We start from the raw sequence: 15669 nt of genomic DNA on the forward strand, positions 1-15669 counted from the left end.
TTGACCTGCATACAAGTTTTGCAGGAAGCAGGTAAGGTGGTCTGGTATTCCCTTCTCTTTTAGAATTTTCCACAGTTTGTTGTAATCCACACAGTCAAAGGCTTTAGTGTAGTCAATGAAGCAGAAGTAGATGTTTTTCTGGGATTCTCTTGCTTTTTCTGATTCAATGGATGCTGGCAATTTGATCTTAGGTTCCTCTGCCTTTTCTAAATCCAGCTTGAACATCTGAAAGTTCTTGATTCATGTACTGTTGAAGCCTACCTAGCTTGGACGATTCTGAGTATTACTTTGCCAGCATGTAAAATGCGTGCAATTGTGTGGTGGTTTGAACATACTTTGGCATTGCCCTGCTTTGGGACTGGAATAAAAATGGATCTTTTCCAGTCCTGTGGCCACTGTTGAGTTTTCCAAATTTACTGGTCAATTGAATGCAACAATTTCACAGCATTCAGTTCAGTTCTTTAGTATTTGAAATAGCTCATCTGGAATTCCATCACTGACCCCACCCCACCCCACCCCGCCCCGGCTTTGTTCATAGTGATGCTTCCTAAGGCCTACTTGACTTCACACTCCAAGATGTCGGGTTCTAGGTGAGTGATCACACCATCAAGATTATCTGGGCCATTAAGATCTTTTTTTGTATAGTTCTTCTATGTCTCAAATGGGAGGACCAGAAAGTGGGGAGTTACTCTGTGGCTGGGCTCAGGAATCATCTGGAAACCAAGACCACAGGCAGGTCTAGCAGCAGATGCTGCATTTGGCCAGCACCTTCCCTGGGGCTGTCAGCCAGAATAACTATATATGGCTTCTCCATGTGGCCCTGTCATCCTCACAGCATCCTCCTACCCAACTGCTCAGACCTCCAAGAGAACCACCTAGAAACTGTATCACTCTCATACCTAACCTCACAAGTAACACAGATTCACTGGACTGCCTGTTTACAAGGAAGAAAGCATAGACACTCTCCCCACCCCCATAGGACTATCGGGATCACCCTGAAGAAGAGCCTGTGGAAGAGGAGGGTTGTTGGGGCCAAATTTGGAAAATACGACCTGTCCCAGTAAGTAAAGTTGCAGAACTCATCACGGGAAGACACGCTGCGGATTTCAAGCTGCTATAGAGGAAAATGAAGGCACCAAGAAGTAAGAGACTCCAAATTACAAATCAGGATCCAACACAAATCTATATTTTCAAAAGAGGTAGTTCAGAGTCAGTTTCACAATTTGTGATCCCCTCCCCTTCAAGGAGGGAAGAGCATTGGAGAAGAGGATTTCATGGGAAAGACTTGAGAGAGCCCTGGAAGGTTTGAGTCCTGTGGGAGGACGAGCCCTGCCTCTTTTAGGGTAAAATCATGAGATCTTGGGACACATATTGGACTGGAGCATGATTCTTGCTCAAGGAAATCAAGATGATGAGGAGATTGTGTATCAGCTGTGGGGTTGGAAAAAAAGCAAGTGCTTCCATGTCTGAGAAATGCCCTATACTCAGTCAGAAAAGGGGTGGTGGGATCCCAGGGGGCATGATTGCCAAGGACTGGAGGGGAATCTAAAGTTAGAGTATTAGCCAAGACCATTGTTGGTCCTGCCTAGAAGAAGCTACTGGAAGGAGCCATGGACCCAGATCACACTGTATGAAGTGAAGGGCAGGAGAACTAGGGCTGAGTAGGCTGAGGCCACTAAGTGACCGTTCATCTTAAGGAGACAGTCAGAGCTGCCAGGCAGGGGCTTCTGACAGCCCTTGTGATTTCCGCAGGGCCTCACAAGAGAGACAGAACTCACAAGTAAAAGCAGTTAGTGGCTGCTCCCACCTGACTAAGAACCCACCAGGTCACAAGAATTTCCTCACACCCTCCACCTGCACTACCAGCCTGCATGGGTCAGTGTGGGCAGCTGACAGGGCCATGGGCTGAGTGTGAAAGAAGGGGAAACAGTGCCCATCTTGCCTCACCTCCCCTCAGTGCACCAGCTGGACTTGGCAAAAGGCCAAGCACATCCAGGTCTGGGACTCGATTCTTGTCTTGCAAAATATGTCCTGGTGTCCAAGTGGAGGTAAGAGTGTGTAAAAGTCATGGGACCTGCTCAAGCTCTCCAGGGGCAGGGCAAGCTGTGTCATGCTTGTCGAATATGCTGATCACTGTCTTGAGGACTTCCATACATGGACCATGTGGTGAGGGGCCAGAGGGGCATGGGTGGAGGGGTGCACTCCAAATAGCTGACTGAGAAGATGCCCTGCTGAGAAAAGGAGCCCAGAGACTCTTTCAGGGAAGAAGGGCTGTCGGTTAAGAAGAATGTGTTTACAGCACTTCTCAGATAGGCAACTTTAGAATCCTGTCCAGGAGGAGGGAATGAGGCTCTGAGAGCTGGATGAGCTTTTGAAGGAACACACAGCAGCAAGAGAGCTTCAGTTCCACTGCGCAGCTGGGGGTGGGATGTGCACTCAAGAACTACCATGTAAACACTTCCCAGATGATTGAAGTTGTTGGGCCGCGGATTTCACTTTGAGCACTGCTGGTGTGAGAAAAGGCTGATTATAGTGTAGTGTAGTGGCAAAAGTGTTCATCTTCATCCTAGGATCATACTATCTTATTTTAAACATTGTGGTGGAGAGCTGTAAGTAGCATAAAGCTTAACATAGAAATTGGAGATTAATTAAAATACTGCAGAAACAAACAGATAGATCGTGTGCTGTGTGCACAATCTTGGGACCATAAGCTCATATACAAATACTGCTCTTTCTTGGAGGCAGTGCCCAAGAGAAAGGAACACAGGCCTTTGAAGGTATAGAGGCTAGTTTACTGGGTCTTGAGCCAAAACAGTATTATCTGAAGTAATGACTGCCTCCTGAAATGAGAATTCTTTCATTTGGTAAATCAATAATTACAAGCACACCAGGGAAATTAAACAGAGAAAATTGCATCACCTCAGTGTTACTGCTAGAATCATAGATGCCTAGAAATAACAAATCAGGAAATTCCCCAGTGGTCATCAATAAGCCACACACATCGCACACTTGCATAGGGGTGTTACAAAGCAGAGCATTTGCTCTTCATCAACCGTAGCATACATATGAGCTGATTATAAAACATGACAGTTATAACAGTTATGGGAATCATTGTTTTAAATTTTCTGTCATGGGTGCTTGTATGTGTGTGTGTGTGTGTACATCAGGAGATGTGTGTGTGTGTGGTGGGGATTCCCAGGAAAGGCACTGTTTTTCCCTCCAGGGGGGAAAAAATTAAATGAAAAAAAATGGCAACGGACCATTTTGGAAATCTAAACACCAAATTTAAGGGCCAGCTCACTGTCTCAAAACTACATGGAACTCCCAGTTCAAAGGCTACCAAATTCATTATTGCCTTGCCTCTCAAAAGTTTCAAGGCTAGACCTAAATATTGGTTTGTCCAAAAAGTTCATTTGGGTTTTTCCATAAGCTGTTACAGAAACTCAAATTAACTTTTTGGGCAACACAATGTAAGTATACAGTCGACATGCAGCCAACTTCATCCTGCTGTATTAACAGGGGGTACTCTCTTCCCTGCAAAGCCAGTCCACCTATTATTTTATACCTGTGAGTAATTTCAACCCCCCTCTGCCTGCCTCAGCATTCTGTAATACATCCTTTGATTTTCTTTTCAACAATGTGAGACCACCCTCTTTAAAAGAAAGTCCCCACTCTACCCACCTGCACATCCTCATAGTCTCCTCAAAATCTTTCTGGATTAGCTTCATCTGTCATGTACGCCTCTCTTGTGTTCTCAACAAAATTTATTAATTTTCCTCTGCTTGTTTAACTTATATGCAGAGTACATCATGAGAAACGCTGGACTAGAAGAAGCACAAGCTGGAATCAAGATTGCCGGGAGAAATATCAATAACCTCAGATATGCAGATAACACCACCCTTAGGGCAGAAAGTGAAGAGGAGCTGAAAAGCCTCTTGATGAAAGTGAAAGAGGAGAGCGAAAAATTTGGCTTAAAGCTCAACATTCAGAAAACGAAGATCATGGCATCCGGTCCCATCACTTCATGGGAAATAGATGGGGAAACAGTGGAAACAGTGTCAGACTTTATTTTGGGGGGCTCCAAAATCACTGCAGATGGTGACTGCAGCCATGAAATTAAAAGACCCTTACTCCTTGGAAGAAAAGTTATGACCAACCTAGATAGTATATTGAAAAGCAGAGACATTACTTTGCTGACTAAGGTCCATCTAGTCAAGGCTATGGTTTTTCCTGTGGTCATGTATGGATGTGAGAGTTGGACTGTGAAGAAAGCTGAGTGCCAAAGAAAGAATTGACGCTTTTGAAGTGTGGTGTTGGAGAAGACTCTTGAGAGTCCCTTGGACTGCAAGGAGATCCAACCAGTCCATTCTGAAAGAGATCAGCCCTGGGATTTCTTTGGAAGGAATGATGCTAAAGCTGAAGCTCCAGTACTTTGGCCACCTCACATGAAGAGTTGACTCATTGGAAAAGACTCTGATGCTGGGAGGGATCGGGGGCAGGAGGGATTGGGGGCAGGAAAAGAAGGGGATGACCGAGGATGGGATGGCTGGATGGCATCACGGACTCAACGGACGTGAATCTGAGTGAACTCTGGGAGATGGTGATGGACAGGGAGGCCTGGAGTGCTGCAATTCATGGGGTTGCAAAGAGTCGGACACAACTGAGCGACTGAACTCTGAACTCACAAGTGTTCCTTCCTGGAATCATGCCCATCTGCTCCAAACATTTCATTAGAAAACTGAAGTAAGTGTCCCTCCTAGACCTGCCCCTTCCCTTTTGCCACACATTTCTGCTAGTGTGGAGACACCATGCCCTCTGGGCACACAGGCTGGTTCGACTGCACTGCAGACATACTTCCCAAGTGCGTTACATCCCAGGGGAATGCTTTCCCAAGAGAAACATATAGGGCCTCCCAGACTCTAGGACCCAACAACAGTAGCTCTCACAATCTACTGTTTTAGCTTTTCTCTGTTCTCTGACTCACTATAGAATCCAGTGGGTTGTTTTTTTTTTAAGTCCACTGGGCTCACTTTTGCAGGATTCTTGTGGAAAAGACCAGAATGTTTGAAAAGAGGGTACGAACACTGCTGGTTTGCTTATCCCAGCTGCCACATGGAACAATCTTCTAAAAGATCAAGTGTTGGCACTTCAACAGTGAGGGAGGTTCACTGATAAGCCAAGGAAAAAGAGCTTATACTGGGACACAAGCTAAAGAGAGTAAATTTTTTGAACTAAAGTCAGCCCAACAAAAATAGAAAAACAATGTCTTTGGAGTTTCCCTCTTTGTCTTTTAACTCCTATTATTTTCCTTTAATGGCGGAGTAGGAGGACATGCACTCATCTCCTGCAAGAACTCCAAAATTACAACTCACTGCTGAACAGCCATCCATAGGAGAATGTTGGATCCCACCAAACAAAGATATACCATGTCTGAGGACAAAGGAGAAGCCCCAGAGAGATGGTAGGAGGGTCAAAATCATGTTCAGAATCAAACGCCATACCCACCAGAGATGCTTGGAGGACTCAAACAAAAGCTTGGGCACACCAGAAGACACCACAGAGATTGGGCCAGATCTACCTTTGAGTGTCTCATGTGGAGGTACAGGTCAGCAGTAGCCTGCAGCAGGGGCAGGGGCTTTAGGTGCAGCAGACCTGGGTGCGGCATAAGCCCCCTTGGAGGAGGTTACCATTAACCCCACCATAGAGCTGCCAAATCTTACACAGGACTGGGGAAACTGATTCTTGGAGGGTACAAACAAAACCTTGTGTACACCAGGACCCAGGAGAAAGGAGCAGTGACCCCACAAAAGACTGACCCATACTTGTCCGTGAGTGTCCAGGAGTCTCTGGAGGAGGCATGGGTCCGTGGTAGCCGATGCAGGGTCAGAGGCACTGAGTGCGGCAGTGCGTGCATGGGACCTTTTGAAGGAGGTCCATTATCTTCATTACCTCCGCCATAGTTTGGCCCCAGGTCGAACAACAGGGAGGGAACATAGCCCCGCCCATCAACAGAAAATTGGATTAAAGATTTTCTGAGCATCAGTTCAGTTCAGTCACTCAGTCTGTGTCCGACTCTTTGCAACCCCATGAATTGTAGCACGCCAGGCCTCTCTGTCCATCACCAACTCCTGGAATTCACTCAGATTTACGTCCATTGAGTCAGTGATGCCATCCAGCCATCCCATCCTCAGTCGTCCCCTTCTTCTCCTGCCCCCAATCCCTCCCAGCATCAGTGTCTTTTCCAATGAGTCAACTCTTCGCATGAGGTGTCCAAAGTACTAGAGCTTCAGCTTTAGCATCATTCCTTCCAAAGAAATCCCAGGGCTGATCTCTTTCAGAATGGACTGGTTGGATCTCCTTGCAGTCCAAGGGACTCTCAAGAGTCTTCTCCAACACCACACTTCAAAAGCATCAATTCTTTGGCACTCAGCTTTCTTCACAGTCCAACTCTCACATCCATATGTGACCACTGGAAAAACCATAGCCTTGACTAGACGGACCTTAGTTGGCAAAGTAATGTCTCTGCTTTTCAATATACTATCTAGGTTGGTCATAACTTTCCTTCCAAGGAGTAAGGGTCTTTAATTTCATGGCTGCAGTCACCATCTGCAGTGATTTTGGAGCCCCCCAAAATAAAGTCTGACACTGTTTCCACTGTTTCCCCATCTATTTCCCATGAAGTGATGGGACCGGATGCCATGATCTTCGTTTTCTGAACATTGAGCAAAATCATGTTTAGTTTACTTAAAGCCAACTTTGTGAAGTGAAGAATAGGTTGTCACAAATCAATGGAGGGAAAAAGAAAAAGAAAAAAAAGCCTGAGCAATTGTCTGTTTCATGAGAGTTGACATTTTTTGCATATTTTGACTCAGTTCTCACAATATGTTTATCTTCTGGGATAAGTATATGAGTAAAACCGTTTTTCAAATGAGGAAACCAGAGCTCAAAGAGATTGAGTAAATTATTCAAGATGGTCAACTAGTACTAGGTAGAGAGAGGATTAGAACGCAGGTCAGTCTGGCTTCCAAAGAAGCATATTGGTTCTAGTTCAGTTCAGTTTAGTTGCTGAGCCGTGTCGGATTCTTTGCGACCCCATGAACCATAGCACGCCAAGCCTCCCTGTCTATCACCAACTCCCAGAGTCTACCCAAAGTCACGTCCATTGAGTCAGTGATGCCATCTAACCATCTCATCCCTTGTCATCCCCTTCTCCTCCTGCCTTCAATCTTTCCCAACATCAGGGTTTTTTCAAATGAGTCAACTCCTCGCATCAGGTGGCCAAAATATTGGAGTTTCAGCTTCAACATAAGTCCTTCCAATGAACACCCAGGACTGATTTCCTTTAGGATGGACTGGTTGGATCTCCTTGCAGTTCAAGGGACTCTCCAGAGTCTTCTCCAACACCACAGCCCAAAAGCATCAGTTCTTCTGCACTCAGCTTTTTCTATAGTCCAACTCTCATATCCATACATGACTACTGGACTTTGTTGAGAGTTATTGTTGATTCATCTAAGAAATATAAAGTCCCAACCTGGAGTCTCAAACTGTGACTAGCACTCTGAAACTAGAGCAAGCATCTCATATACTCCCACATGGAGATAAGACCATGAAACACAAATGAATCAGCAAGAACTACCAGTTGGTATATAATTATGTGTTGAATTACATGACACAAGGTAAAGAACTTTAAGGGTTCAAGAGAGAAAAACATTAATGGAAACTAGTTATCTTAAGGTTTAAGATGATCAACAAAATTGTTAAGATTTTATCAACAAAAGTAAAAGAGGAGTTTCTGGTTCCAGACAAGACAGAGTAAGCACATTCCACCCTATTCCTCCTGCTAATTTAAATCAAACTCTCTGGGTAAAATATATAAAGCAACTATAGGGAGACTGAAAGTAGAGGACATTGACTAGGGACCTCAAGCCTCCTCCAAGGACAACCTGATGATGAGTTCCTAGGGAGTTTTTGACTTTATATACTGATCCAAGCACTATACAAATATAGGTTGATTCTGCAACCCAAAATCATGAATGGACACAGACCAAAAAATGTTTTAATCAAAAATAAATAAGCTCCAAGGAAAACCTACTGTCTCCAGCCATAGGAGACATGTCCTAAGAATAGGACATCCCTGCAGAAAAGAATCACATAGGCTATATTTCCTCTACTCAAGACAAATACCATGAAGGAAATCAAAACCTTCGCCACCTGCTCTGAACTTGTGGAGACTCTGGGGTGGAGTGTTGTCAACCATCCCCACCCCGAACTAACACAAGCATTAATAGCACCCATCCCCTTCACCAGTAGGTATGGTAGAAATGGCAGAAGGGTGCCCTAGTGACTGTTCCTACCTGACACCAAGTGAGCATCAGCAAAGAGATGGTACATCTCCCATACATAGCTGGTACATTAGCCATAGAGACTGGAGAGGAGCCGTGGTGACAATCTCCTCACTACACTCAGGGAACACAAGCAGAGGTGGTTGCCCTCAGCCTCTTCCAACAGGCGCAGTGGCCATGGAGGCTGTTAAGTGGACTGCAGTCAAATAACCCTGTCTTGTTATGAACAAAAGTAAAGTTGTGGTCGAGTTGGTGGGTGAGGAGAAGTTAAGGAAAGCAATCTTTTAACTTGGGTATAAAGTCCTGGGCATACTCCTAAATAACCGATGCATGGAAGGCAATATTTAAGATAATTATATTATCAGAAGGGAATAGAAGTTTCTAGAGTCCATTGAAAGTGGTTAAATATTGATACTAGAAAACTATAATATATCAAGATAGATTTTTAATCTCTGGAGTATATACCTACACACAATAAAGATTAATTGACAAAAACTATTGCTGAATTATAATGAAATACTAAAATAATTCTGGGAGTTGGTGAGGACAGGGAGGCCTGGCATGCTGCAGTCCATGGGGTCGCAAAGAATCAGACATGACTGAGAGACTGAACTGACTGACTGGCTAAAATAACACTCAGGTAATCCACAGAAAGTCAGAAAATGATGAACAGTACAATGAAGAAGACAGAAAAGTAAACAAATAATAAGATAGACACCCTAAATCCTAGCATAGCAGTAATTACATTAAATGTAAATTGTAAACATCCCAATTAGAAAGCAGAGATGATCAGATTGGGTTTTTTTTAACTTGAGTTAACTATATGCTATCTGCAGCAAAAACATTTCAAATACAATTGTATAATATATTATAGATAAAAGGAAGAAAACACGAATAAAAAGAAACCAGGAGTGTCTGTATTAATGTCAGACCAAGTAGTTTTTGGAGCAAAGAAAACTACTGAGGATATAGAGGGGCATTACATAATGATTGATTTACCAACAGAATAGAACAAGCCTAAATATGTACGCACCAAACAATAGAGCTTCAGAACCCATAAAGTAAAAACTGACAAACCTGAAAATATAAATAGACAAATACACAGTTATGACTGTGGTCTTCACAACCTGTCTTTTAATAAGAGATGCAATACCTAGACAGAAAACCAGCAAGGACATACAAGAACTGAATAACACCATCAACCTACGGAATCTAAGTAACATTTTAAAACACTTCACCTAACATTAGCAGAATATACAATATTTTCAAGCACATATGGAACATTTATTTAAATAGACTATATTTTGGTCTATAAAACAAAATTTAACACATTTATGTACTTTGACCATAACAAAATTAAACTGGAAATAAATAGCAGAAAAATAATAAGAAAATTGCTGAACTTTGGAAATTAAATTATGCAGTTTTTATATAATCCATGGCTCAAAGAGAAAGTCTCAAAGGAAATTGGAATACATTGAGCTGAATGAAAATAAAATTGCAACATGGAAAATCTTGGAATGCAACTAAAGTAGTATGTATGGGAAAATTTATAGTATTAAGGCCTCTAAATGTTATTGTTTCATAAAACTAGCTTTTGAGTAGATTTTATTCATTATCTTTCAGTTTACAACTTCATCAATTTCTTCTCTCATCTTTATTACTTCTTTCTGCTTGCTTTCGGTTTATTTTATTCTTTTTATCGTTTCTTGAAGTGAAGCTCGAATTGTTAATCTGTGAATTTTCAGTATATACAGGAAAATTTATAGCGCTAAAGACCTCTATTTTCCCCCTTTCCATCATCAGTTTACCCCTTTTTATTTTTAATTTCCTCTTTGCAACAGCAACTGCCCATTTCCATCTCAATTTCCAATTCCTCATTATTAATTTAACCCGCATCAATTTTCCTCTTTCAGACATCAGTTTCTCTTTTTCCAATATCCAATTCCTCTTCCCATCATCAGTTTTCTCTCCCTGACATCAGTATCCATCCCCCTTTCCAATATCAACTTTTCCTTCTTCCTGCCTGACAGAGACTCAGTTCTGGAGAGGAGTACTTTTCTCTCCCACATTCATGCTCTTTAGGGAGCCTGGTACTGTCCCCAACCACAAACCATTTGTCCCTGAAATCAGGGTTCTGTTCCACTTTTGTATACAGGGTCACTTCACCCCTGTTTCAATTACCCTTCTCTTAAGGTTCCCAGTCAGATACTATTTTAGTTACATTAACTTCCACAGTCCAGTAGTATGGGCTTGAGAACATCCTAAATGGACAGCTTCTGACTTACTTCTCTCAACTCATTCTCCTCTCTGAAATTTTGGTCCCAGGGCCCCCTTCTCTCCTCCATCTCTGTCTCTTTCCACAATCCTTCACCCTGGAAGGACTGGTTTTACCTCTTTCCTATGATAATCCTCTGAGGTTTAGCTGCTATTGGCTTGTTTGGTTACCTGTCTTCTAGTGAATCTGGTATCATGGACAAGTCTGTGCATCAAAGCAGACACGCACACCCAGGTTTAAATTCTTGTCTTCCCACTTATTTGGTACCTTGGGGACAACCTCTCATTTCTTTTCTCAATAAAAAACTGGGTTCAATAATAATCAGTATTTCTTTGAGGAGTAAATGAATTACTAGACTGTGTAGACAGCTGTGAGTAGTATTTCACTAATCTGACTCCTTCATCTGCTCCTTTGAATGCAAAACTTTTGAGACCAAAAGCTTCCCCATCCCAGGAGGGAACATAATGTTGGAGTGTCAGGAACTACTGCACGCTTATAGATGGGTGCACAGTTTTTGGTTGTCTTCATGTCTTAACATACACGCATTCACTTGTTCAAACCCACTCTGAAGATTGTCTATCAGCAGGTAACCGTAAGTTGTGAAGTTCCAATGGGAGGCCTTTGAGAGTAGAAGGGAGCGCTGTTAGTTATTACTCTAGGGTGTCGGGCTCGAACTGAGACTGTGTAGATGAACTGAATGTGGAATAAGCCCCAGCTTTCAGGAACCATTCTAACAAAGTCTGTCTGTCAACTTCGGCCTGCCTCTCATCTTGGGAAAAGCTGACTCGTGTTCCAGCTTTGGGAGACTAGGGCTGTGTTCTCCACACAAGAGATGCGCACATCTGCACTGCCGCAGCCATCAGCACGTGAGGAAAGAAGAGTAGTTTCCAATCCACCAAATCAATGAACAGCATCCACTGGATATGAAAGCAAAGCGAGATCGCAGGGCCAACAGGTTGGATCACTCCACGAGCTGCTATCCTGGGCCACCTCCAGGTGGAGAGGCCTCCCTCCCTCCTTACATCACAGCAGAATGAATATAATGAGCGTTTGGGAATAATTAGCAGATGACACACTGCCCTTGAGGGATGATGGGTTAACAGCAGCACAACAAAGCTCAAGAGAATTTCGAAATGTCAGTGACTTTATAAGACTCAAAGGGTAGGCAAGCTGTGCCAGAATCAATGTGCGAGGCTGATGCCCCAACCTGTGCCAGCTGCCAATGCTGTGAGAGAACAAAGCAGGGACTTAGCTCTGTTTTCAGTGAGAGCCTGGTGCTGCCTGATTTGGAGGAAAATTAATTAGTAATAGAAAGAAAAGCCTCTAGGTAATTAGGGAATCCTCCTTCTCTGTCTGTTTTGTCCTGACTCTCCGCTATCGACAGTGCCCACTTCACCCACTGGTCAGGCTCCATGCATCACTTCATTTCACCATCTTCCCCACCCCCACTTCCTCAGATAGACTGGTAAGAATGCAGGTGCCCATTTCCCAGAGGGTATCCAATGGCAGCAGCTCTCAACCACAGCACTGTCAACACTGGTTGGAAATAAGGATGTGTTAGAAATGCAATAAGGATGTAACTAGATTTTCACAGCTAAAATTAAGATAGCATTGCCTCACAAGAGGATAACACATTCCCTCCTTATGTTGATCGTATATATTATGGTCCAGCTGCAAAAAACCTGGAAAACACTGTCTAAGGCATACCAAGGTGGAGTGGGAATGGTTTTTCCTGCAGGGGATGTTCTGTCAAGAAAAGCAAGGTGCCCAGAGAAATATTTCCCAATGAAAGATTTCTGACCCTGCATCTCTGTTAATAGGCAAATCTCTCACGCCATCATTGCATCACTAACCCAGTATGAATTCATGCCCTAAAATCAGCAGGGGAGAGGCAGGGGAGAGAAGGTAAGGAAGGGAGGTAAGTGAGTGAATAGGAACTGAAGGGAAATATCACCAATTTCTGTGATGTTGGTGGTCAGGGAGTGTGTAGACTGCCAGCCAAGCCTACCTGCATGCTGAAGTAAAGTGAAGCAAAGTGAATTGAAAGTTGCTCAGTCGTGTCCAACTCTTTGTGACCCCATGGACCATACAGTCCATGGAATTCTCCAGGCCAGAATACTGAAGTGGGTAGCCATTCCCTTCTCCAGGGAATCTTCCCAACCTAGGGATCAAATCGCAGTCTCCCTCATTGCAGTTGGATTCTTTACCAGCTGAGCCACCAGGGAAGCCCAAGAATACTGGAGTGGGTAGCCTATCCTTCTCCAGCGAATCTCCCCAACCTGGGAATCAACCCAGGGTCTCCTGCATTGCAGGCAGATTCTCTACCAGCTGAGCTAACAGGGTTTTAAGTTCCACTACCTGCACGCTAGTGGAACGTAATCACTTCAGTTTAGCAGAGGTACACTAAGAAGTTTATTGTCTTTTTCAGATGAATGTTTCTTTGTGGACAATCCAGATAATAAATAAGAAGTGCTCAGTGTAGCAGATAAGTCCCTTATGGGGTAACAGATGCCTTTATAATTTAATTCCTGGGTATTCCATGAATATTCATATGCATCAGATGAGAATTGTTTGGCTCCAGTAAAACTATGCAATGTCTCTTTGTCAACAAACAGTAAGAGGTGTGCAATTCTGCCAAGTTTATGTACTCTGTTCACGCATGTTAACCAAGGCTCTGCCTCAACCGCTCAGGTTAGAGCAAAACAGCCTTGTGAGATTTAGAAACAGCCAAGGCACACCTGTCCACTATAGTCTGAGGGTAAAAAATAAAACCTATGCACACAAGGAGGGTGCTACACAGGTAAATAGCTCAATTTTATATGCCATCTTGTGGGATAAAATCTGCTTAATATCAACTCTACCCCAATACTTTGCAGTAAAGATGGCCAAAGAGCAAAACATAGACAACTTAAATGGGTATGAGAAATGCACACAGTGAAAAAGCTCATACATCTGTTCAACACATTTGGACTTTTATACCATTTCCCTCAAAATTAGCTTTCGAATGCTCTAGACCCCAAAGCTGTTTTTCCGTCTGGGCCACAAAATTCAAATCTCCTGATTTCATGCCAATGTGTATGTTCTCTGAAAGGCTCCGAAAATCAATCATTCAACCCCAATTTGAACCATTGTCTTTGATGAGGCCCAGCCTCAGAAGTAACTCCATCTGTTAACGATTTATTTGGAAAACAAGAAAAAACCTCAACTAGAATTGTGTTTGTTAATTGCTGTATCAATCATTATTTTTGTGGAACAGTTTCTATATATTTTAACCAGTCCCAAGGGACAATTTCAGATTTTCTAGCATGACAAACATTCAAAATTAGAAAAAGGCTTTAATGGTTTAATTGTGCAAACCACCAAATACCTTATTCTCAAATTTTAGGCAAATATAATGATTACATATGACTTATGATCATATATATTGGCATGTATTGAATATTATATTAATATATACTATATGTGACATAGTCTATATTAGCACATCTTGTTATATATATTATATATTACTGGCTTGGGCAATATTTATCTTAAAGGGATAAAAAGTAAATATTTGGGGCTTGCAAGATGCAAGTTATGGTGTCATTACTTATCTCTGCTATTGTAGCAAAAGCAGCCATAAGTGATATATAAAAAATGAATGTGGCTATGTTCAAATAAAACTTTACAAAAACAGGTGGCCAGCCCTTGAGTCGTGTTTGCAGTCCTTGATATATTACATGTCATATATCACACTTTATTATATACTATATGTTATAAAATATGATTGTATATTAACTACTAGAAATAGTTTATATATGTGGATTGAATGATAGGGAAAATATATTTACCCCATATACAGTAGGGACTTCCAGGAAGCACTTGGTGAAGGTAATGATAATGATACAGGGATAAAATACATCCATGAAATGCCTCAACATCAACATTAAATTTAACTCTATTTTAAAATGAATGTTGAAATGCTTATTAAGCTGCACCACTGTTACATTGGAAGCTAGCAGGCATTTTATCCTGGGTCTTGGGTAAGCCACATTGTTTTCCTGGGATCCTTTATGGCAAAAGCTGCTATCCCCCATTACAAATGACAAATTCAAACAGAATTTGTCGTATCATATATTGCCTCCTTGATTAGATTTCTCAGCATTGCAAATGATAAATGCTTTGCTAAATCTCACATCTAGCATCTTTGCCATTCACTCTACATCTTTCTTGTCATATTCATGATATATTGACTTGGAACAGCCTTCCTTGATTTTGAGTTGCGTTTTCACATGATGGAGTCCCCAGTGCTTCCCTACTCTTGAGAGATTTGCCACAAGACTGGGTCTTGGAGGTCTGTGAGCCTTGTTGGCTCTCCAGTGGGGCTCCATAATTTTCGCCTAATAGCTGAATTTCTTGGTGAAACTTGACCAGGGCTAGTTACTCATGGTTCTCCTTTAGCATTGACTTCTAAACCCCCAATAAATAAAATGTGTGTATAAGTGTATCTGTATGCGTGTAAGAGAAGTAAAATGTCACCATACATATTCTCATGATTATGTGAACAAGGGAGGGGGAAATAAAAGCTGATTTCAAAAAAATTAAAGAGAAGAAGAAAGAAAGGATCATGGTTAAATTTTAAAGTTCAATCCAGCTTAAGAAATGATAGGAAGTTTTGAAAAAAGTGAGCATTAAGGATGACAGGATTGGGGTCCAGGAATACTTTAAGCTGTAGGATGAAGAGTACACATTACAAAGGAAAACGCAGCAGGAGTGAATGTGCAGTCCTGTACTTGAATCCAAGAAATTAACAGCACAATACAAAACTGAACATGTGAAGGGAGACTGGGAGATGGGCTTAGTAGACAGTAAAAATCAACATCAATATCAACATCTCTTCAATAAAACTAACGCGGCCATAGAGTATCATACAGTTAGCATATCTGGAATAAAGATGTCCATAGTTTCTCCATGGTTGCATTCTCCAGTTATCACTCCCTGGGATAGTCCTGTCTGCATTAAGGAGATGGTGGTGATGCTCAAACCCACTTACCAAGCAGAGGGAAAACA

Source organism: Ovis canadensis, chromosome 2, assembly GCF_042477335.2.
Source record: "Ovis canadensis isolate MfBH-ARS-UI-01 breed Bighorn chromosome 2, ARS-UI_OviCan_v2, whole genome shotgun sequence".
Lineage (NCBI taxonomy): Eukaryota > Metazoa > Chordata > Mammalia > Artiodactyla > Bovidae > Ovis > Ovis canadensis.